The 11,449-nt window shown below is 48.5% G+C and overlaps 1 long non-coding RNA gene across 1 annotated transcript; it reads left to right on the top strand.

Annotated features, from left to right (window-relative positions):
- The first annotated feature begins 8,058 nt into the window (after positions 1–8,058).
- LOC309860544 lies at positions 8,059–11,205 on the top strand. Its single transcript, XR_014309438.1, has 3 exons — positions 8,059–8,144; positions 9,774–9,896; positions 10,859–11,205. It is a non-coding gene; the product is annotated as an uncharacterized lncRNA (long non-coding RNA).
- Positions 11,206–11,449: the final 244 nt, after the last annotated feature.

Genomic DNA, 11,449 nt, shown 5'->3' with positions numbered 1-11,449 from the left:
GCTTTCTTCTCTACAGAGCCCATAGGCTTCGAGCAGGCAAGGAGCCCGGAGCTGAGAAGTGGGGCGCCTACGGTTCGCTCTGAGCACTGCTGGCACTGTGTTCCCTGCATTGTTCTGTGATCATTGCTTTTCACGGCCTCTCCTAGACAGTCAGCTCTGTGAAGGCCAAGAACTGTGTCCCACTCCACCTCAAGCTTCTATCACCAGCAAAAGGCCTGCCACCTAACCAGTGCTTGCTAAGCGCTCATTACCAATACAAGAATAACTGAGCTGCAGGAACTGGGGCGGGCACCTCACTTCTGTTTTCTCCTGGACCTCCATTATTTCATGCATAAAATGGGGTTGGGTCTCTTGGGTTCCCTCTGGCTCTAATAGTCACTAAGCTTGAATTATTCTTCATCTAGTCATAATCTACTTCATTTTTCCTTCCTGGGTGCATATTTCTACATTGGACCTTGAATTTTTTGTTTGCTCCTTACTCAGTTGAGTGGATGAGCTTTATAAAATGTGTGCAAATGTCCTGCTAGTTAAGGCCAGAAATTCCTTTATTTTCTCACTAAATTCTTCTTGGTGAGGCTGGCCATCTGTTTTTGTGAGAGGCACACTGGGCTGATCATTCTGGGCTGATGGAGGTGGTTTTCTCCTCCCTGATCATCTTGGCAGCTTCTACAACATCTTTGGACACATCAGTTCTGTGGCCTTGGGAGGGCAAACACCCCCGGTCACCTTGCCTTAGCTGGGATTCCCTCTTGGCAAAGAGATTATGCAGCCTGGCCCAGATTACAGGAGGTGCCACTGAAGCGTGACGTGGGCAGTGGACTCAGCTGGTCACACAGGCCCACAGAACACCATCCCCCATGGAAACAGATGAAGGACATCACCCCCATTCCCTTTAAAATGCCTTCAAAATTTACCTCTTCTGGCTGAAAGAGTCAACAGAGAACGTAGATTCTAGAGGGAAACTTTTCCCTTCCAGGAAAGCTGCCAGGGTGAGGTTTTCTCTGATATTGGTCTAAGCCTTAGGTATCTGCCACTGGCAAGTAACCATGAGTGGTACAGGTGCTGCTCCTTTCATCAAGAGGTAGAGTTAATTCCCTTCCCCCATGAATCTGTGTGGGCACCGGGACTGGCTTTGACCAACAGAAGGAGACAGAAGGGATGCTGTTCTGGTTCTGGGCTGAAGCCTGGCGTTCTCTGAGCCTGAGTCATGAGGTAGTGTCCAGACTATCCTGCTGGGCAGGGAGCCAGCAGCCAGCCTTGAGGCCCCGAGGGCATCTGGTCGACCAGGCTGACACCACACGGAACAGTCTTGACACAGCACAGCAGAGCTCTGCCTGAAGTCCTGGCCCGTGGAATCGGGCACAATAAAATAGTGTTGTGGCTTAAGCTGCTCGGTTTTAGGGTGGTTTTTCACATAACAATAGGTAACTGAAGCATCATACCAATTTCTTCATGTGCAAAATGGTGGGTCTGCTCCATCTTTGAGACTAAGTCAATGCCTCCATAACTAGTATCAGACTCTCTCGCTGTAAATAAGGCTTTTGCTATCTGGTGTCCAAACAAGGGTTTGGAATCAGAAAAAGTGCCCCTGAGTCCTAGAGACCTCCAGCACTGATGCAACTGACACTCATGAAGAAAAACAGAGGAAGGTACCATCTAAGAGCATTGGTTTCAGAGTGGGGCTCCCTGGCTTGGAATTCCAGTTTTGCCACTTTCTGGCCATCCCATGTGGGACAAGTTTCTTTCCCCAAGTCTCAGTCTCCTCATCTGTAAAATGGGGATAAGGACAGTGCCTACTTATAGGATTAATGGGAGGATTGGCTAAAATATTGTCCACCTGTCGCTTAACATGATGCCTGGAATGTACCGAATGAATACCATGACTGCCAAGAAGGTATTCAATAAACGGTAGCGTTCCCTTTGTTGGCTTCTATAGTATTTTTGGTTTTTCTATCTGTCCACAGAGGGAGGGTAAACTAACCAAAACATGATAACCTAAACTTGCCCCGGCCAATAAGAAAATAAATTTACACATTACCAGGGGCACTCCTAGCATTGCTGCCTATTTTCTTTGTAGGTTAAAAGAGAATTCAAATGATTTCTTCTGCATTAAAGAAAAAACAATACAGACTGCAGAGGAAAGGCAGAGGGAAAAAGCTGAACAATGATTTGCCTTCATTTCTAAAAAGATATTTATGACCAGAGGAAGGATGGACAAAAAGGAGTAAAAAATTAACTTGTGGCTTTGTCAAAACCAAGCACAAGAAAGCGGCACATTGGTTAACACATTTTTAGAGAAAAACAACAGTGGAACAAGGGAAATCAAAACCTAACCTTCTACCATCTGCCACAGATGATTTTGAGCTCCCTACCAGAATCTCATTAGCATCTTCTAAGAGGCTGGTTGTGCCGCCAGCAAAACAGTGGTGGAGAAAGGGCCACTCCCCCACAGGGCTCACGGTCCACCTGAGCCTGCTCTGCTCTGGCTACGACTCTGGCTCCCACTGCAGCAGGGAGGTGGCCAGACAGAAACTCCGACCTCTCTCCCAACTCCCTTCTTCTTGCTCAGGAATTCCCCAGGCAGACAAAAGCTCTGTTTCAGCAAGGAGAGAGTTACCCTTTAAAAACTCAGCTCCAGGCAGCAAGAACAAGGAGGAGGAGTGATTGGCCTAGCGAAGACAAGAATAACACCAAAAACCCACATTTGCTTCTAGTTCTGGGCCTCCTGGGTCTCCTCTCTCCTGGCTACAATTTCAAGTGCTACATTTTCTTGAGCTTTTAAAACCTAGGCCTGCCAAACCCCCCTCCCTCATTCTTCCAACTCCTTCCAACTCCTTATTCTTCCCACCTTGCTTCCCAAAGGAAAGCAAGACAATGTAAGACTTGTTCTCAAGTGGCTTTCACCAACTCAGGAGCTGTGAAAAGAATTTAGAACTTCGAGATGAAAATCTCACAGGAGGAAAGGGGGCCAAATCCAGATGATTCCTCAAGAGGTTTTAAGGAATTCTGATATTTTCTGCCATTTCTTTAAATCTTCCTTTCTGGAGAAAGGGGGGAAGATGGAGCCTGTGTGAGTGCGTGCGTGTGTGTGTGTGTGTGTGTGTGTACATACATATATACACAGATACACATGAGCACACACATATATACACATATGAATGAAGCAAAAATATCACCCAGTTATCTACTCTCTCCGGGAAGACTGGAAACCAGAAGATTCTGGAAATCTGCTAAATCTTTCAGGGACCCATAAGTTACCTGGACCTTTAACTGAGGCAAGAACTGTAGGAACCCAAGTCCAAAAGGCTGCTTTGTTTCCGTCCAGTAGGATTTCAATCCGGAGTCACCTGACTCCTTTGCCCCAGTCTCCTTGTCTAGAGATGTCCTAGGTCCTTAACCAAAGCATTGTCTGTTAGGGATCCTCTTGTCTCCAAACACTCTGCCCACAGGAGTGGAGGGCTCCTTTCTTATGGGGATCCCCCAAAGACTCCAGAGTTCAGGGTAGGTTTATAGGGCAGGTGATAAACTAAAAATAGACCACATACACTCTGAGTCACGAGTCAGTGTGTTTAATGCCATAAGGCCTCGGACTAGAACTTTCAAACTTCTAGGTTCATCATTCATGAAAGTAAATGACAACACTGAATTACTTTAGGAGAGTCTCAACCAAGGCTGTGAAACTTGGTTTCACAGCATGAGTGGAACATAACAGGAATTAGTCCTTTATGATTGTGAGGAATTCCAAATAGCTTAAGCAAACAGAGGGAATGTATTGACTCCCCCGCCCGAGCCCGGGAGAAAGCTGCAAAAGTTGTCTCTCTATGGGTTTTGTTCTCTCCTAAGGGCTGATGGGCAAAGGGAGGTCTGTAGGCAGACAGCTCCATGCTTATGTCATCGCCACTCAGCATCTCCTGAGGAAAGAAAGTCGATCCTCCCAATATCTGTAAAGCCACAGGACATTTTTCTGGTCAGTATGTCTGGAATCAGGCATCTACCCTTTTGGCAACCACTGAGGACAGGGGCATGGAATCTACGAGTGACACGGGATGAGGGAAGGGATAGGAACTTCAAGGAAGGAAGGCTGGTCATTACCAAGAGCGGGGGGCAAGGGACACTGTGCTTACACACAAAAACACAAGTGTTTGTCCCACGTGCATAAAATACATTCAATAGTCACTCCATCTTTCTCTTCTCTTGCCTTCAGACTCAGCTTTTTAGAGCCTAGGTGCTAACTGGAGGAATCCTGAGTCATGGCTCTGATGCATGTTTTCCCACACGACCAAGCAATTCTCTGATTCTCGGCGGACCCTGAGTGGGTGCCTACAATTCAGCTCAGTTTCTGACACTACCCAGAGATAGCATCAGCTCCCACAGGTGAAAGGCTCCCTCCCACAAGACTGCCCCCTCTTCAGATGTCACCTGCTAGTTCAGTTTGTCCCCTGTACTCCTCACCAGCTATAAATTGGGGGTTCCCACAAAGCCCTCTTTGGGTTTGATTAATCTGCCCCAGTGGCTCAAGGACTCAGAGAAACATTTATGTACATTTACCAGTTAATTATAAAGGACATAAATGAACAGCCAGCTAAGAGGTCCATAGGGTGATGTCTGGAAGGGTCTGGAGCACAGGAGCTTCTGTCCCCATGGAACCAGGGTACACCACCCTCCCGGCACACAGACGTGTTTACCAACCAGAAGCTCATCAAGAGTCCTGTCATTCAAGAGCCCGTACGGAGTTTAATTAGCCGTCTCTCACACCCACCTCCCTCTCTTTCCCATAGGTCATGAGTGAGCCTGAAAATTCCAGCATCTAATCCCTGAGCCTTACTGGTGACCAGCCTCCTCCTGAGGAAATCTAGCAGCCCCAAGCTAAGTCACCTCATTAGCATAAACTCAGGTACCCTCCAAAGGGGCCCACTATGAATGCCAAAAGATATTCCTGTCACTCAGGAAATTCCAAGAGTTTTAAGATCTTTATGCCAGCAACTGAGGGCAAAGACCAAATAGATTTTTTGCACCAAACATGGCTAGACATCAAAGAGCAGAACAGACCGCATTAAGCAGGGGTCCTGCATATCCTTCTGTACATTTTGGGGGCTCAGGAGTCCCTGTGTCCTCTGCCTGCCCTCCCAGTGTCCGTGGCTGACCCGATCCCCAGGTGACGCAGCTCACTTGCACCAGGGAGAGGACGCAAGTTCATGGGCCCCTTGGGCCTATTGTGGGAACAATAAGGAGGAGGCTGACCTACCCTCCTCAGACCCAGCCTGACATGTCCCTGGCGGTGGCTCCCCTGGCCATGCAGATTCGGAACTTTGAGCCTGTTCTGGCCTCTGAGGGCTGCTTGTGCTTAGCCTGTGGCTCATGGAATGATGCGAGCTAACATCACTGTGTGCCCACCGTTGTTATAAGCACTTTTGTTATATTCTTTGATCTGATATTCACACTGCCCTATGTGGTATGCATACGGTTGTCCCTTCCTTACAGATGAGGTAACAGGCCACTGAGAGGCTAAATAATTCCCTTTAGGTCACAAGGCATCCAAGTAGCAGAATTGAGAAACCACAGGTATTAAAGGGGTGTGGCTACGCACGCAGAGTCTGAAATGAGACTTATCATACCTTGTGCCTTGGGCAATTTGCTTAGCTTTTCTGAGCCTCAGTTTCCTCGTGGTAAAATGGAACTTGAAATTCTCAGTATATTCCGACTTTTCCTCAGTCCCCTTCTTGGCCTGTACTCTCGTCCTAGGTGCTCCCGTTCAGACTTGGACCTTCTATGTGCTGACGATGGCCAAAGTTAGATCTTCAGGCTCGTGATTTCCCCCCGAACTCCTGCCTCTTGAACACTTCCAATGGAATTTTTGCATCTCACATTTAGCAAAATGGAACTCTTGCTTTTCCTCTCCAATTCTCCGCTGCTGGCCGCTCCCCCCCCCCATAAGCCCAGCCCTCCTGGTCTCAGTGTATGGTACCTCCCTCTACTCAGCAGCTCAGGCTAAGAACGGAGAATCTAAATTGCATTCTTCTTTTTGCTCACCCCACAATCAATCTTTCTTTAAGTCTTATTGGCTCAACCTCCAAAATATACCCTGAATTCTGGTCATTTTCCCAGTTTCCACGGTCACGGATGGAGTTTCGGCTCAGAACCTCAGCCTGGATCAAACGGCCTTCTATCTAATGAATCTCCCTTAGTCCATCCCTGTGAATTAGATCATTTTCACGTCCCTGCTGACAGCCCACCCACGATTTCCCACTGCTGCAGGATAAGCGTCTAGACTCATTTCCGTGGTCTATCCAGTCCTACTTAACCTGGGCCCTGCTTCCACCTCCAGACCGTACTACCTGCTCTTCCCTCCTGGTTCTGTGACAGCAGGTCGTTCACCTATTTTGGTCACATGCTCCATTTCCAGGGCCTAGAACAGTGCCGGCAACATAAAAGCAGCTTAATATGTATTTACTTGTTGGATGAATGAATGAACTGCATGGGGGGCCTCATGCGCCTTCTCTCGCTCCCTCAAACCCACCGTGCTTTTTCCTGTCTCAGGGCAGTTGTATTTGCTCTTCCTTCTCTGCTTCCAGCACTATTCCTCAAGCTCTGCATGGCCACACCCACCCCATCTTTCAGATGTGGACTGAGATGCAGCTCCTCAAAGAGACTTTTCCTGATAGTACAGCAGAAGCAGCTCCTACTCCCTAGGGCGCTATCCTTTACCCTATTTTCCAAGCCCCTGAAGTTACCTTGTTTATTTCAGTCCTATTGCCTGACTCTACCCTCCCCCTTTCTGCCCAACTCCCAGAAGGAGTCTTGAGGACAGAGACCTTGTCTGTCTATTCTTTGCTATATCCCAGCTTCTAGAACAGTGCTTGGCACATAGTTAGAGCTCAGTAAGCGTGGTGAGCTGACCGATGAACACTTACGGTTATGAGGAATAAACACATCAAAACCAACTCTTCAGAAAGCTGAAAGTTTCTAATAAAGTGAAGCACCCCCTTAGAAGGAACAGCAATCCTACCCCTAGGTATAGACTCCAGAGAAATGAGCACCTACATCCAGAAATTGCCTTGGACAAAAATGCTCAGAGCAGCTTTATTCATCATAGTCAAAACCCGGAAATAACCCAAATGTCCATCAAGAAGGGAACTGACAAATTGTGGCCTATTTATACAATGGAATAAGAAGGGCTTAACATAACTGAATCTCACAGACGACGTGTTGCTCAAAAGAAGCCACACACAAAAAGGACATACTGTGTGATTCTATTTATACGAAATTCAAGAATAGAGAACACTAATCCTAGCTGTGCCCGGTGACCCCTTTCCAGGGCTACTCGTGGGCTGAGCGGTGAGCACAGCCTTTGTGCTAAGCCGGAAGTGAGACAAACCCCCTTCGGAGGGGAAGGATTTGCATTAACAAATGGCGGAGGGGTCAGTGCGGATACTGGGGGTGGAAAGAATGTCGATGGCCTGGGTAATTTTGGAAAGCTATGTGCAAGGCTGCCCTGGTCCACAAAGGTTTGTGGAACAGCTGGAAAAACACAGAACTTTCAAAGAACACCAAAGAGGATGCTGTGGCTTCACGCAGGAATCGGATCTCAAAATGTAAAGCGCACGGAGAGTGCGACCCTACCGGCGGCGGCCGCCCCGGCGGCGGCGGCAGGCAGGTGGGAGGGACCTGGAGGCTGGGGGGAGGGGAGCAGCGGATCTTCTTCCTGTTCCCTGGGCCCTTGCCTCCAGGGCTGCGCGGGTGAAGGTGTTCTTCCATCTAGTGGGGGAGCAAAGCCCCTTTGGGGGGCCCCTTTCACTTCATCTGAAACTACGCAAAGCGTGAACAAAACAGGAAGAGAATGGTTTTGTAATCCGCAACTACTTAATACGCAGGGAGGTATCTACTTAATAACCAAGAAATCAAGCTTTCCTTTATAAGAACAGCCCCCAGAGGCAGCGCACACAATGGCAGAGGCACTCCGCGCCCCCCCCCGCCCACCCCCGCACCCCTGCATCCACATTGCAGCCACGTCCCCATCGTCCATCTGTCCTTTTTGCAGCAATGCCTTCCTTGGGCTGGGAAACAGCCATCGAAATGAACAGCTCAGCGTGTCACCCAGAACCTTGTGAAACCTGAAGGACAGCTGAATTCAAAAAACGTGACAGGTAGGGCCGCGGAGATAAAGCACAGCCTCCGGAACCCTTGGGGATGCAGACAGCCCCTCCCCCCACGCCCCGCCGGGGCTGTTTGGTTATGTTGGTAATTACGTTAATTATGCACAGGTATTTAGTGTGGTTTCTCTCTTCATATACACTTTACCCAGACTGATTGAAAAAATTCTCCACCTTCTGGAAGGAACATTGGGAATGTGTTTTCCTGTTCTCAGTGATGTCCAGTTTAGAAAAGGGAATTTGGTGAGAGCTACTCAGAACAAGGGCATAAGGGCAAGAGAGGCTCCCATGTGTCCTTCTCATCATCGGTCGGTTCAAAAACACGTGCCTTCCCACAGAGAGCTCCTCAGCCCCAAGACAAGCAAGTAAAGGAGGTGAGAGGTCAAATTTGGAGGCCACGGAAACTTGGATTTCAGTTTGAATCGGAATTTTGTGTAGTCAGTAGCTACAGGTGTGAGTTCAAGAGCGTAACCTGTGAGCTCAGTATCTGTGGGCGTGACAAGAGTCTGTGAATAAGCAGCGACCAGGCAGCCAAGAGACAGGCCAGGCATCATCCCCTCCAAGCAATAACCTGTCACTTACAGTGACTCAGAGACCTGAAGGAAACACACCATCAAGCCCGGATCTTATCCTTTAGGGAAAATGGCTGAAGCAAAACATGCTGAATTTTATCAATTCTATGAATTCTATCAAACCAGATAAAGCATAACTAGTTTTAGGTAATTAGATGAGATAGAAGGTTTTTCCCCTGTTCAGTCCTCTTAGACCTCTGAGGGACTTGATGGCTTTCATCCCAAGGGTTTCGCTGTATTGTCAATCAAGATTCCTCGTCATTGGGGTGACTTGGTACTCCCCCCCCACCCCCCCAACCTCCCACCCCCCGCCCTCCACAGCAGGTGGGTGATCAGAATAAGGTTGAGCAGGAGACAGTCCCAAGCAGGACAGATCCATTGACATGCAGATGCTGAAATAAAGAAGCTTTGTTAATGACTTACTTTTCCTACTGAGATTATTATGGGTGCGTAGACATCTGATGGGGGGGGGGGTAGGAAGAGCTTCCTGTAGGATAGGACCAGGCAGAGAGGAGAAATGATGAGAGTCCGATAAAGACAGCTCTACGCAGTGGTTCTCAGCGTGGGCTGCACGCTGGAGTCACCCAAGGAGCCTGACACCACCAAGGGCCGGGGCCAGCCCCAGGAACCTGTATGGAGTCTGTCTGGGTGCAGCCTGGGCCTCCAGACTTTTAAACGCCCTCCGGGTGATTCTCAGGGACAGCCACAGGCTGTGAACTGCTTTCTGGAAAAACCACCTCCCACCCTTGGGGCCTCGATTCAACATCTATCTCCTCCTGGTCCTGGAACCCATCTCGTGCCCTCCGCTATCTGTAACTTTTCCTTTTGTGCTTAATTTAGTTGGAACTGAATTTCTGCCACTAGTGACCCAAAACACTAAACAGAAACGAAACTAAACAAAAACAAAAACTAAACAGACTAATCATTGCTAACACCTACTCAGCATGAGGGACATGCTAGGCAGTTTGAAATGCTTTTCTTCCGTTAACTCATTTAATTTCATCCCTACGTCCCCGGAGTTAGAAAAACCATGATTATCCCTATTTTACAGAGAAGGAAAAGAGACTTCAAATGATGACGTAACCTGCCTGTCCCAGCCTGTAAAAGCAGAGCTGGAATGTGAGCCCAGAAACTTCCTGAACTACCATGCTTCAAGGAAAGGCCAAGAAAGGAGGTACATGCTTTGCCCAAAGCCCAGAAGTGGGGTCTCGAAGCAACCAGAATAGGAATACTTTTTTTTTTTAAAGATGTATATATGTATTTATTTATTTGAGAGAAGGCCAGACAGAAAGAGTGCGCATGTGCGTGCAGGAGCAGGGGGGAAGGGCAGAGAGAGAAGCAGACTTCTCTCTGAGCCAGAGCCCTTCTGGGCTCCTGGGGCTCCTGGGGCTCCTGGGTCTTGATCGCAGGACCTGGGGATCATGACCTGAGCTGAAGGCAGAGGCTTAACTATCAAGCCACCCAGTCACCCCAAGAATAGGCATATTTTTATGAGGAAGAAGCTTTTTGGTCATAACAGAAAACTCAGCTTTCACAATTACTTAACATATCAAAGAATGGGAGCCAGAGCAGTTCCAAGCTTGGAATTCACAGGCTCACTTTAAGTCATCTCAGGTATCCCCTGTCACTCCACCTTTCCGCTCTGTTCTCCTCTGTGCACTGGCCCCTTCCTCAGGCCGGCTGTCCTCAAACTAGCCTGTGGTGCAGTCCCCCAGACAGCACCTCTTCACAGGGTGATCCCAGGCAGAGAGATCTACTGCTAAGGCACTGGTGTCTCTTTTTATTGGGTAGAAACACCTTGTGCCAAAGGTCTCCTGTAGGATTCCTCTCAGGCTTCATCCCAGGAAAGGGTTTGCTTGGATCTGCGGTTCTCAGCGGGGGTGGTGAAGCCCTTTGGAGGAGCCCATCTTCAGTGGTGACTCAGAGCTCTGCCCTGTCACACCTGGAGATCTCAAGGCCAGCGCCGGTGAACACCCGGCGGTGCATGGGTCTGTCCATTCTTGCGAGCAGCATGATTTTTGAGCATCTCACTGAATGTTTTCACAGATGAGGACACTGTTCAGAATGACCTGAGCTAAAAGCTACTTCTTTTATCTGTAAACCCAAAGCATTTAAAAAATACATTGTATTTTCCAGGAAAGCGACTACTGAGTATATCAACGGAATGAATACCCTGCTTGGTTTTGTTCAGAACTTTTGGAAAAGTCGTTCACCGTCATAGAAAATGACACGAGCAATGCCCACACCACTCACGGAAGCCGAGTCTCCACACGGCAAAGCTGTGTGGCCCTGCCCTGGGGGCCCCCAAATTCACAAAGTCTTCTGGGTCTGCACCCTCCCTCCTGGAACGTCCTTACTTATTTCTTCCAAATATGGTCCTGCTGAGTGCTTGCCTGTTGAAGTACACCTTATTTTATTGTAAGTTATTTTCCTTTTGAATTCTACTTTGCATCTCTGCTCTGGTGGTTGCTTATCCACAAGAGAAATTGATTTCTCCTGGTTCTGGAGGCTAGAAATCCAAGATCAGTGTTCCAGCAGATCAGGTTCTGATGAGGGTGTTGGGACAAAGTGGAGTTCTGGGGAGAGGGGTGGGGACGACTGCCAGGCACTGTCTCCTCCTGGGCCCTTTCTGGATAACCAGTGGCTTCCCAGCTTCTGCTGGCTGTGCACCCTGTGGGCTAACGAAATGTCATACAAGGCCCTGGGGTAGCGCCAATTAAAGGAGAG

This window comes from Mustela nivalis (assembly GCF_964662115.1).
Source record: "Mustela nivalis genome assembly, chromosome: 2".
Lineage (NCBI taxonomy): Eukaryota > Metazoa > Chordata > Mammalia > Carnivora > Mustelidae > Mustela > Mustela nivalis.
The sequence above is the reverse complement of the archived record's forward strand: the minus strand, read 5'-3'. Positions and strand labels throughout refer to the sequence as shown.